Raw genomic sequence first — 9823 nt, forward strand, 5'->3', positions numbered from 1 at the left:
TGAATAGGTTTGATTATTTGAACATTTACCTCCATGTGACCATTTTCCGCATTTGTGACATCGTTCTAGGTGTCGTGCTCTTCTTTTCGCTGCGGATTTTGATTTTCCTTTACCAAATTGTAACTTATTATCTTCGCATCTGGATCCTTTTCTAACTCCGTCCATTCTTTCTCTGATTACTGATACTAATTCACTCGGTAGTATGTCATTATTACGTTTAGTGATCAAAGCGTGTAGCATTAGACCATGGTTTAATTCACAGGCAGTCTTCATTTCGTAAAAACCTAAAAAAAATAAAAATTCAGAATGGGGGGAGAAGACTAGTTCTTTAGGGTCTGCTAGGGAAAGACCATACGTGTTCCATTTTCGAGAACTACACAAAAACAGACAATCTAACTCTAACAGAAATATATATTATCCTTTAAAGACTTGATTCTCCCCACACTTAGTTAGCTGTGGTGTCGAAATTGTGATTAACTTCGTTGTCGACTTCCATCGGACCATGTATGTAATGTTTAACTCTGTGACCATTAACTTTAAATTCAATCCCATTTGAATTTATCAATTCTATCGTTCCGTATGGGAAAACTCTTTTGACTATGAATGGTCCAGACCATCTTGATTTCAATTTTCCAGGAAATAGCTTGAATCATGAATTGAAAAGAAGAACTCTGTCTCCTTCTTTGAATTCTTTTGAACTTCTGATTCTTTTATCATGCCATTTCTTCGTTCTTTCTTTATAGATTAACAAATTTTCGTATGCTTCATGTCTTAATTCTTCTAATTCGTTTAGTTGACTTAATCGTAGACGTCCGGCTTCATGTAAATCAAGATTACATGTCTTCAAAGCCCAAAATGCTTTGTGTTCAATTTCTACTGGAAGATGACATGCTTTTCCATAAACAAGTCTAAAAGGTGTGGTTCCAATTGGAGTTTTGTAGGCTGTTCTAAAAGCCCAGAGTGCATCTTCCAATTTAATGGACCACTCCTTCGGATTTGATCCTACGGTTTTCTCTAGAATACGTTTTAAAGCTCGGTTGGTATTTTCAACTTGTCCACTTGTTTGTGGATGATATGCGGTGGAGATTTTATGAGTTACTCCATATCTTTTAAGAACTTTCTCAAGTTGATTATTACAGAAATGAGTACCCCGATCACTTATTAAAGCTTTCGGTGTTCCAAACCTTGCAAAAAGACGTTTTAAAAAGTTGACTACAACTTGTGCATCGTTAGTTGGGAGAGCTTGTACTTCCGCCCATTTAGATACATAATCAATGGCTACGAGTATATATAGATTATTATGAGATTTTGGAAATGGACCCATAAAGTCAATACCCCAAATGTCAAATACTTCACATACTTGGATGACATTTTGTGGCATTTCATCACGTTGACTTATTTTTCCGGCCCTTTGACATGCATCACAGGATTTGCAAAGAAGGTGTGCGTCTTTGTAAATTGTAGGCCAATAGAATCCAGCTTCATAAACTTTTCTTGCTGTTAGTTGAGGCCCATAATGCCCTCCTGTTGGTCCTGTGTGACAATGGTTTAAAATTTTACTAGCTTCATCTCCAAATACACATCGGCGTATTATTCCATCGGGACAACTTTTAAACAGATGTGGATCTTCCCAGAAATAGTGTTTTATATCACTGAAGAATTTCTTTCGTCTTTGGTACGATAATCCTTTTTCAAGGAATCCACAAACTAAGTAGTTTGCATAGTCTGCAAACCATGGGATTTCTTTATAATCTATCTTCAATAGATATTCATCAGGAAAGTTGTCTTTTATGGCCGATTCATTCAGAACTTCTAATTCGGGATTTTCAAGACGAGAAAGATGATCAGCGGCGAGATTTTCTGCTCCTCTTTTATCTCGGATTTCAATATCAAACTCTTGTAAGAGTAAGATCCAACGGATTAATCTTGGTTTAGCATCTTGTTTTGAAAATAGGTATCTAAGAGCAGAATGGTCGGTATAGACCACCGTTTTTGCTAGAACTAGATATGATCGAAATTTGTCAAAAGCAAAGACAATAGCAAGGAGTTCTTTTTCAGTAGTTGTATAGTTCGTTTGTGCTCCTTGTAACGTCTTACTAGCATAATATATAGGTTGAAATTGTTTTTCAATCCTTTGTCCTAAAACGGCTCCCATTGCAAAATCACTTGCATCGCACATTAGTTCAAATGGTAGATTCCAATTTGGTGTTATCATGATTGGTGCATTAGTGAGTTTTTCTTTAAGAATATTAAAAGATTTGATACACTCATCTGAAAAGATGAATGGCGCATCTTTTTCTAGGAGTTTATTCATAGGAGTGGCAATTTTAGAAAAATCTTTTATAAAACGTCGGTAAAAACCGGCATGCCCTAGAAAACTCCTAACTCCTCTAACATTGGTGGGATGTGGAAGTTTAGCAATTACATCTACTTTAGCTCTATCCACTTCAATTCCTTCTTTTGAAATTTTATGTCCAAGAACGATGCCTTCTTTAACCATGAAATGGCATTTCTCCCAATTAAGTACTAGATTTGATTTTTCGCATCTAATTAGCATTCGTTCCAGATTAACTAGACATGATTTAAATGTATCACCGAAGACTGAAAAGTCATCCATGAATACTTCCATGCATTCTTCTATCATGTCGTGAAAAATCGCCATCATACACCTTTGAAAGGTTGCAGGGGCGTTACAAAGTCCAAATGGCATGCGTTTGTAAGCAAAAGTACCATAAGGGCACGTGAATGTGGTTTTCTCTTGATCTTCGGGTGCTATTGGAATTTGAAAATATCCGGAAAATCCATCTAGAAAACAATAGTAACTATTTCCGGCTAATCTTTCCAACATTTGATCTATGAAAGGTAAGGGAAAGTGATCTTTTCTGGTGGCGTCATTTAATTTTCTATAATCAATACATACACGCCATCCTGTTACAGTCCTAGTAGGAATAAGCTCATTTTTCTCATTTGTAATGACAGTCATGCCACCCTTCTTCGGTACGCATTGAACTGGGCTTACCCATGGACTATCAGAGATTGGATATATCAAACCTGCATCTAGCAGTTTAATAATCTCTTTCTTAACTACATCTTGCATATTAGGATTTAGTCTTCGTTGACGTTGCACATACGTTTTATGACCTTCTTCCATAAGGATTTTATGTGTGCAATACGAAGGACTTATTCCTTTAATATCATGAATCTTCCATGCAATGGCTGGTTTATGAGCTTTCAACACAGAAATGAGTTGTGATTTCTCATTTTCAGTAAGAGAAGATGATATTATTACAGGTAATTCAGATTCACCATGTAAATAAGCGTATTCCAGATGGTTTGGAAGTGGCTTTAATTCTAATTTCGGAGGTTCTTCTATCGATGATTTATATCGATATCTGTCTTCTTCTTTTAGCATTTGAATTTCTTCTGTTGTTGGTTCATATCCATTAGCTATAAGTGTAGCTAACATTTCAGCTTCATCAATTGGTTCATTACCTTCTCCTAAAGAACATTCTCCTGTTCCTTGTAATTCTGGAAATTCTTCTAATAATTCTGCATGTGCATCTATAGTTTGAATATAATAACATGTATCATCTGCAGATTGTGGTTGTTGCATTGCTCTATCAACTGAAAAGGTAACACTCTCATCCTCTATACTTAGGGTCAGTTTCTTACCGAACACGTCTATCATTGCTTTAGCCGTGTTTAAGAATGGTCTTCCTAATATGAGAGGAACTTGAGAATCTTCTTCCATGTCCAAAACAACAAAATCTACTGGAAATACTAAAGTACCAACTTTAACTAGCATGTTCTCCATTATCCCTCTAGGATATTTTATTGATCTATCGGCTAGTTGTATGCTTATTCTGGTTGGTTTTAATTCTCCAAGGTCTAGTTTAGCGTATAGTGAATACGGCATTAGATTTATACTAGCACCTAAGTCTGCCAATGCTTCTATTGAACTAAGACTACCCAGAAAACATGGAATTGTGAAACTTCCTGGATCAGATAGTTTTTCTGGTATCTTATTCAACAGCACTGCTGAACAATTAGCATTCATAGTAACAGCCGAGAGTTCTTCCATTTTCTTTCTATTCGTGATTAGATCTTTCAAGAATTTAGCATATCTTGGCATTCCTGAAATTACATCAATGAAAGGAAGATTTACATTTATCTGTTTAAACATATCCAAGAATTTGGATTGCTCGGCTTCAAGTTTTTCTTTCTTCATTTTACTCGGATAAGGAAGTGGTGGTTGGTATGGTTTAACATAAGGTTTATCCTTAACTGTGTTATCTTCATTAACCTTTTCAACTACCGGTTCTTTTTCCTTATCTTGATCAGGTTGTGGTTCTTGTGGAGTAGGAATAGTTTCATCAGAAGTTACAGGTATTTCAGGTGGTTTAAGTGTTGTACCACTTCTTGTGGTAATAGCTTTAGCTGTTTCATTCCGGGGGTTAGCATTTGTATCACTAGGTAAACTTCCCGGTTTTCTTTCACCTATTAACCTTGCTAGGTTACTTACTTCTTGTTCCAGATTTTGAATAGAAGCTTGTTGATTTCTAAATGCTTGAGCATTTTGTTCATTTGTTTGTTTTTGAGATGTGAAAAACTGCGTTTGAGTTTCAACTAGCTTCGTCATCATATCTTCTAAATTCGGCTTTTTATCATCGGTTTGTTGTGGTGGTTTGTTTTGAAAATTAGGTCTTTGCTGATTGTAAGTATTATTGGATACTTGTTGATTGCTAGGACCTTGTTGGTTATTGTATGGAATATTTCGGTTATAATTCTGGTTTTGATTGTAAATCGGTCTTGGCGGTTGATAATTATTCTGATAATTATTTCCAGGCCTTTGGTTTATGTATGAAATATTCTCTCTTTGTTCCATTGTTAATTCAATACTGAGACAATCTTTTGTCAAATGTGGTCCTCCACACTGCTCACAACTAATTCGTATAGAGTGAATATCCTTAGTCATCTTTTCCATTCGTCTCTCGAAAGCATCTATCTTTGCGGAAATGGAATCTAAGTCATGGCTAGAATCGGCTCTAGCTGCTTTAGATGATCTAATGATGTCTTTTTCTTGGTGCCACTCATGTGAGTGGGAAGCAGTATTATCAATAATTTTGTACGCATCAGTTTCGGTCTTCTTCATAATAGAACCACCAGCTGCTATATCTATATCTTTCCTTGTAGTGATGTCGCATCCTTGGTAGAATATTTGTACTATTTGACAGGTGTCTAAACCATGTTGCGGACATCCTCTTAACAACTTTCCATATCTTGTCCACGCCTCATATAGAGTTTCATTTGGCTTCTGTGTGAACGTAACAATTTCTGCTTGAAGTCTTACGGCTTTAGATGCAGGAAAGAATTGTTTAAGAAATTTGTCAATTAAAACGTCCCATGTATCAATCGCCCCTTCAGGTAACGATTCCAACCAATCTTTGGCTTCTCCCTTTAAAGTCCAGGGAAATAACATGAGATATATCTGTTCATCCTCCACTTCTCGTATTTTAAATAGTGTGCAGATCCTATTAAAGGTACGTAGATGTTCATTTGGATCTTCCTTCGGCGCACCACTAAATTGGCATTGATTAGTCACCATGTGTAAAATTTGTCCTTTGATTTCATAATCTGGCGCATTAATGTCTGGATGAGTAATTGCGTGACCTTGGCCAGTGCGTTTAGCTCTCATTCGGTCTTCCATACTTAAAGGTTCCAGATTCTCCATAATTGAATTTGTTGAATCGGTATCAATAGATGATTCTGATTTAATAGTTCGTTCCTCAACAATATCTGTTTGAATGATTGGTGGTTCCGGAGGAAAGTTTAATGGTTCAGGATCTATGAACCGTTCCTGAATATTCTCTGGATTCTCAATTGTGAGGTTGGGTTCAAAAAATGGATTATCGGAAATTTGAACTGAAGTACTTGGTCGACTGGATGACGATTCTAAAGAAAAATCAACGGCGGTTATATTTGTTAAACGATGTCTTGATCGAGTTACAGGTGGTGAACGTACAAAAGGTGATGAACGTCTTGCTCGGTGCATTCACTGAATATCCTATTAGTTTTTAAAAGGAAAGAAAAATTATAATAAGTTATCCAATCAATAGACTTTTCTGATTTTGCCCACGTTTCGAATAGCCAAAAGATGCAGCAGAGGGGCAGGATTCGTTTGGTCTCAATATAATTGAGGACTGTTTGGCTCCAATAACCCGGTCCACGTACAAATCCAACTATTACTACGAACCAGAAAATTTTGATGTCTATTAATTTAACCACTCAAAATAAATTTTCGTAATTTTAAGAAATTTAGATAAGAAGTAGAATAAAAATCTATGTCCTAAAAACTAGAATGGCGAGAAATAAGAAAGACAAAGAGTTCGTCGCAAAAGGTCGAAAAAGAAAAATGGTTGAAAAATAAAAGGTGACGGAAAAATAAAAGAAACTTATAAAAACTTAAAAATACTTAACTAATTTAACCTTATTACTACAACTAACTTAAAATTATAATCGCAAATTGAAATTACTAATTGGAATGATAATTGGTACATAGTAAAAGGTGTCTAAAAATATTAAAGCTTACAGGAAAAACTAAATCCCAAATGGAAATAACTTAAAAAGAAACTAAAACTTAAAAAGGCGTCGCAAAATTTTAAAGCACCTAAATCTTAGTCTAAAGAAAAAGCACTTAAGGAATTCTACGGCAAAGCCTAAAAATCTAGGAGTAAAAATAACTATAGCTAAAACTAAGTTTAAAATTAAATATGAGCTAAAAAATACAAATTTTATGCTACAACGATTAAAAAGGTACAAAATATAAAAATATACAAAAAGTTGTAAAAAGTACAATTTTTATAAAAATATTATTTTTATATTATTTATTTTACTAAACTATTAATTTTACAATTTAATAAAAACTTAATTAATACTAAATACATAAATAAATAAAAAGTAAAAATAAAACTAAAACTAAAAATAATAATAATAATAATTAGGTTAAATAATAATTATAAATAATAATATCCCGTAATTAATGCTCGATTAGGGCTTCCTTGTCGCCTGTCAGAGGGTCTCCGCGAGTCGCGGTGATTAATGAGGAAAACCCCGCGAGTCGCGGGGATCCAGAATTCAGTTGACAGGTTTCACTTTTTACGCGTTTTCTTTATTTTTTTATTTTTTTTATTTTCTGTTTCCTGTTTTTTAATTAAATAAAAGATATTAAATTAAAAGTTATATTTTTATAAACTAAAATAGAAATAAAGAAACTTATAAAACTTAAATATTTAACAAAATCTTAAAAATACTAATATTTTTGTTTTTTTTTTATATTTTTGAATAATTAAAACGTATTTTTACAAAAGCGAATTTTAATAAAAGTAAACTAAAAAAAAATCTTTTTTTTTATATTAGCGTTGCGCTTCCGGCTTTTAAGATAGTTCCCCGGCAGCGGCGCCAAAAATAACTTGATGTGGAGCGAGGTGTATATAAAATAGTTATTATTTTACTAGGAAAATACTATTAAATACGATACAATTTTACACAAGATATTTATTTATTTATAGAATGGATATACTTAAACCTTGCTACAACACTTATAGGCAGTGTACCTAATCGTACAGTAGTGTAGTTTTTAGTAAGTCCGGTTCGTTCCACAGGGAAATCTTTAAACAAAGCTCAACGCTATATTAGTTTACTTTTATAAAAATACAAATATATATAAGTAATATTATTATTATAAGGGGGGGTTTTTACCGTTTAATGACCGGTTTGTCGATTTTAAGACTTTAGTCGCAGTTAAAACCTAATGTAAAATATAAAATAAATACAAGACTTAAATTAAAGCGTAAAGTAAATAACGATAATGAAATTGCGAATAATAAAAGTGCGATAAAATAAACTTGCGATAATTAAAAATTACGATAATTAAAAGTGCGATAAAATAAAATAAATAAAAGTGCGATAATTAGAAGTGCAATTAAATATAAAATAAAGGAAATTAAATATGAAATAAAAGAATTATGCTTATTTAAACTTCCGTAATCATGATGTTTGACGTGTTGATTTTAGTTTTATGCCCATGGGTTAATTGTCCTTTGTCCTGGATTATTCAATATGTCCGTCTGGTTTTTGTCCATAACAGTCCATCAGTCATAAATATAAATTGCAAGTGTCCTTGTCAAATTATTATTATACCCGAAGTTAAATATTCCAACTAATTGGGGATTCGAATTGTAACAAGGTTTTAATACTTTGTTTAATGAATACACCAGGTTATCGACTGCGTGTAAACCAAGGTTTTACCACTTTGTTAACAATTACACCAATTACCCTTGAATGTAATTTCACCCCTGTTTTAATTATTCTAGTGGCTATTAATCCATTCCCGTGTCCGGTTAAATGAACGATTATTCGTACAAATAAATACCCCGCCCATCGTGTCCGATCGAGTGTATATGGTAATTTATAGGGACGCCCAATTGTAAATCTTTATATTAACATTAACAAACTTTCATTTAGTTAAACAAATATAAAGCCCATTAATAGCCCATAGTCTAGTTTCCACAAGTGTCGTTCTTTTGTCCAAACCCCAATTATGGTACAAAGCCCAATTACCCAATTTTAGTAATTAGCCCAACATCATGATTACTTCGTTTTAAATAAGCATAATAATAACTTAGCTACGAGACATTAATATAAAAAGGTTGAACATAACTTACAATGATTAAAAATAGCGTAGCGTTACACGGACAGAATTTCGACTTACACCCTTACAACATTCGCTAACATACCCTTATTATTAGAATTATAATTAAAATTAAAATATAAATTATAAATATAAATATATTTACGTATGAAGAGGAAGAGAAAAAAGATGTGAAATTTGATCAGAATTCGGTTTGCTTTATAGCCAGACTTGATTTTTGGGGCTCCGCGACTCGCGGCAAAATGCCCTTCAAACTCCGCGAGTCGCGGAGATATATTTACAGCTCACACCCTTGGAGTTTCTTGCTGCCGACGGTTTTTAATATATATATATAATATATATATAATTAATATAATTAATTATATATTATATTATATTTATATACATAGTTAACTTGTAATTTTTAGTCCGTTGCGTCGAGCGTTAAGAGTTGACTCTAGTCCCGGTTCCGGATTTTCGAACGTCCTCGCGTACAATTTAATATCTTGTACTTTGCGTTTTGAATCTTGTACTTTTGTAATTTCGAGACGTTTCTTATCAATAATTGGAACCTTTTTGATTGTCTTTTGTTCTTTTGAGCTTTTTGGTCGTTTGCGTCTTCAATTCGTCGAATCTGTCTTTTGTCTTCACCTTTTATTATTTAAACGAATATCACTTGTAAATAGAACAATTGCAACTAAAAGCTTGTCTTTCTTGAGGAATAATGCTATGAAATATATGTTCGTTTTTAGCATTATCAGATTATTATTATGATTATTAGTATTATTTTTATTAAGTATTATGAATATCATCCTTATTATTATCATTAATCTAATTAGTATTATTAAGTATCAATTTATAATTTTAGTAATATTATTATTATCATTATTATTACTAATATCATACTATTTGTATTATTATAAATATGATCATTTAAACTATCTAATAAGACCATAATTATTATTAAACTTACTACTATCATTAAAAATATTATTTTTACTAAAACTATCGTTTTTATTTTACTAGTGAAATTATCATCTTAACAAATAAATCTTTTGTATATTATATATACTTATTACATATACTAGGATTATATAAATTTTTCATATAACAAACTAATGATATTTCATGAAT

The sequence above is a fragment of the Rutidosis leptorrhynchoides genome, chromosome 4 (assembly GCF_046630445.1).
Source record: "Rutidosis leptorrhynchoides isolate AG116_Rl617_1_P2 chromosome 4, CSIRO_AGI_Rlap_v1, whole genome shotgun sequence".
NCBI classification, from domain to species: Eukaryota; Viridiplantae; Streptophyta; class Magnoliopsida; order Asterales; family Asteraceae; genus Rutidosis; species Rutidosis leptorrhynchoides.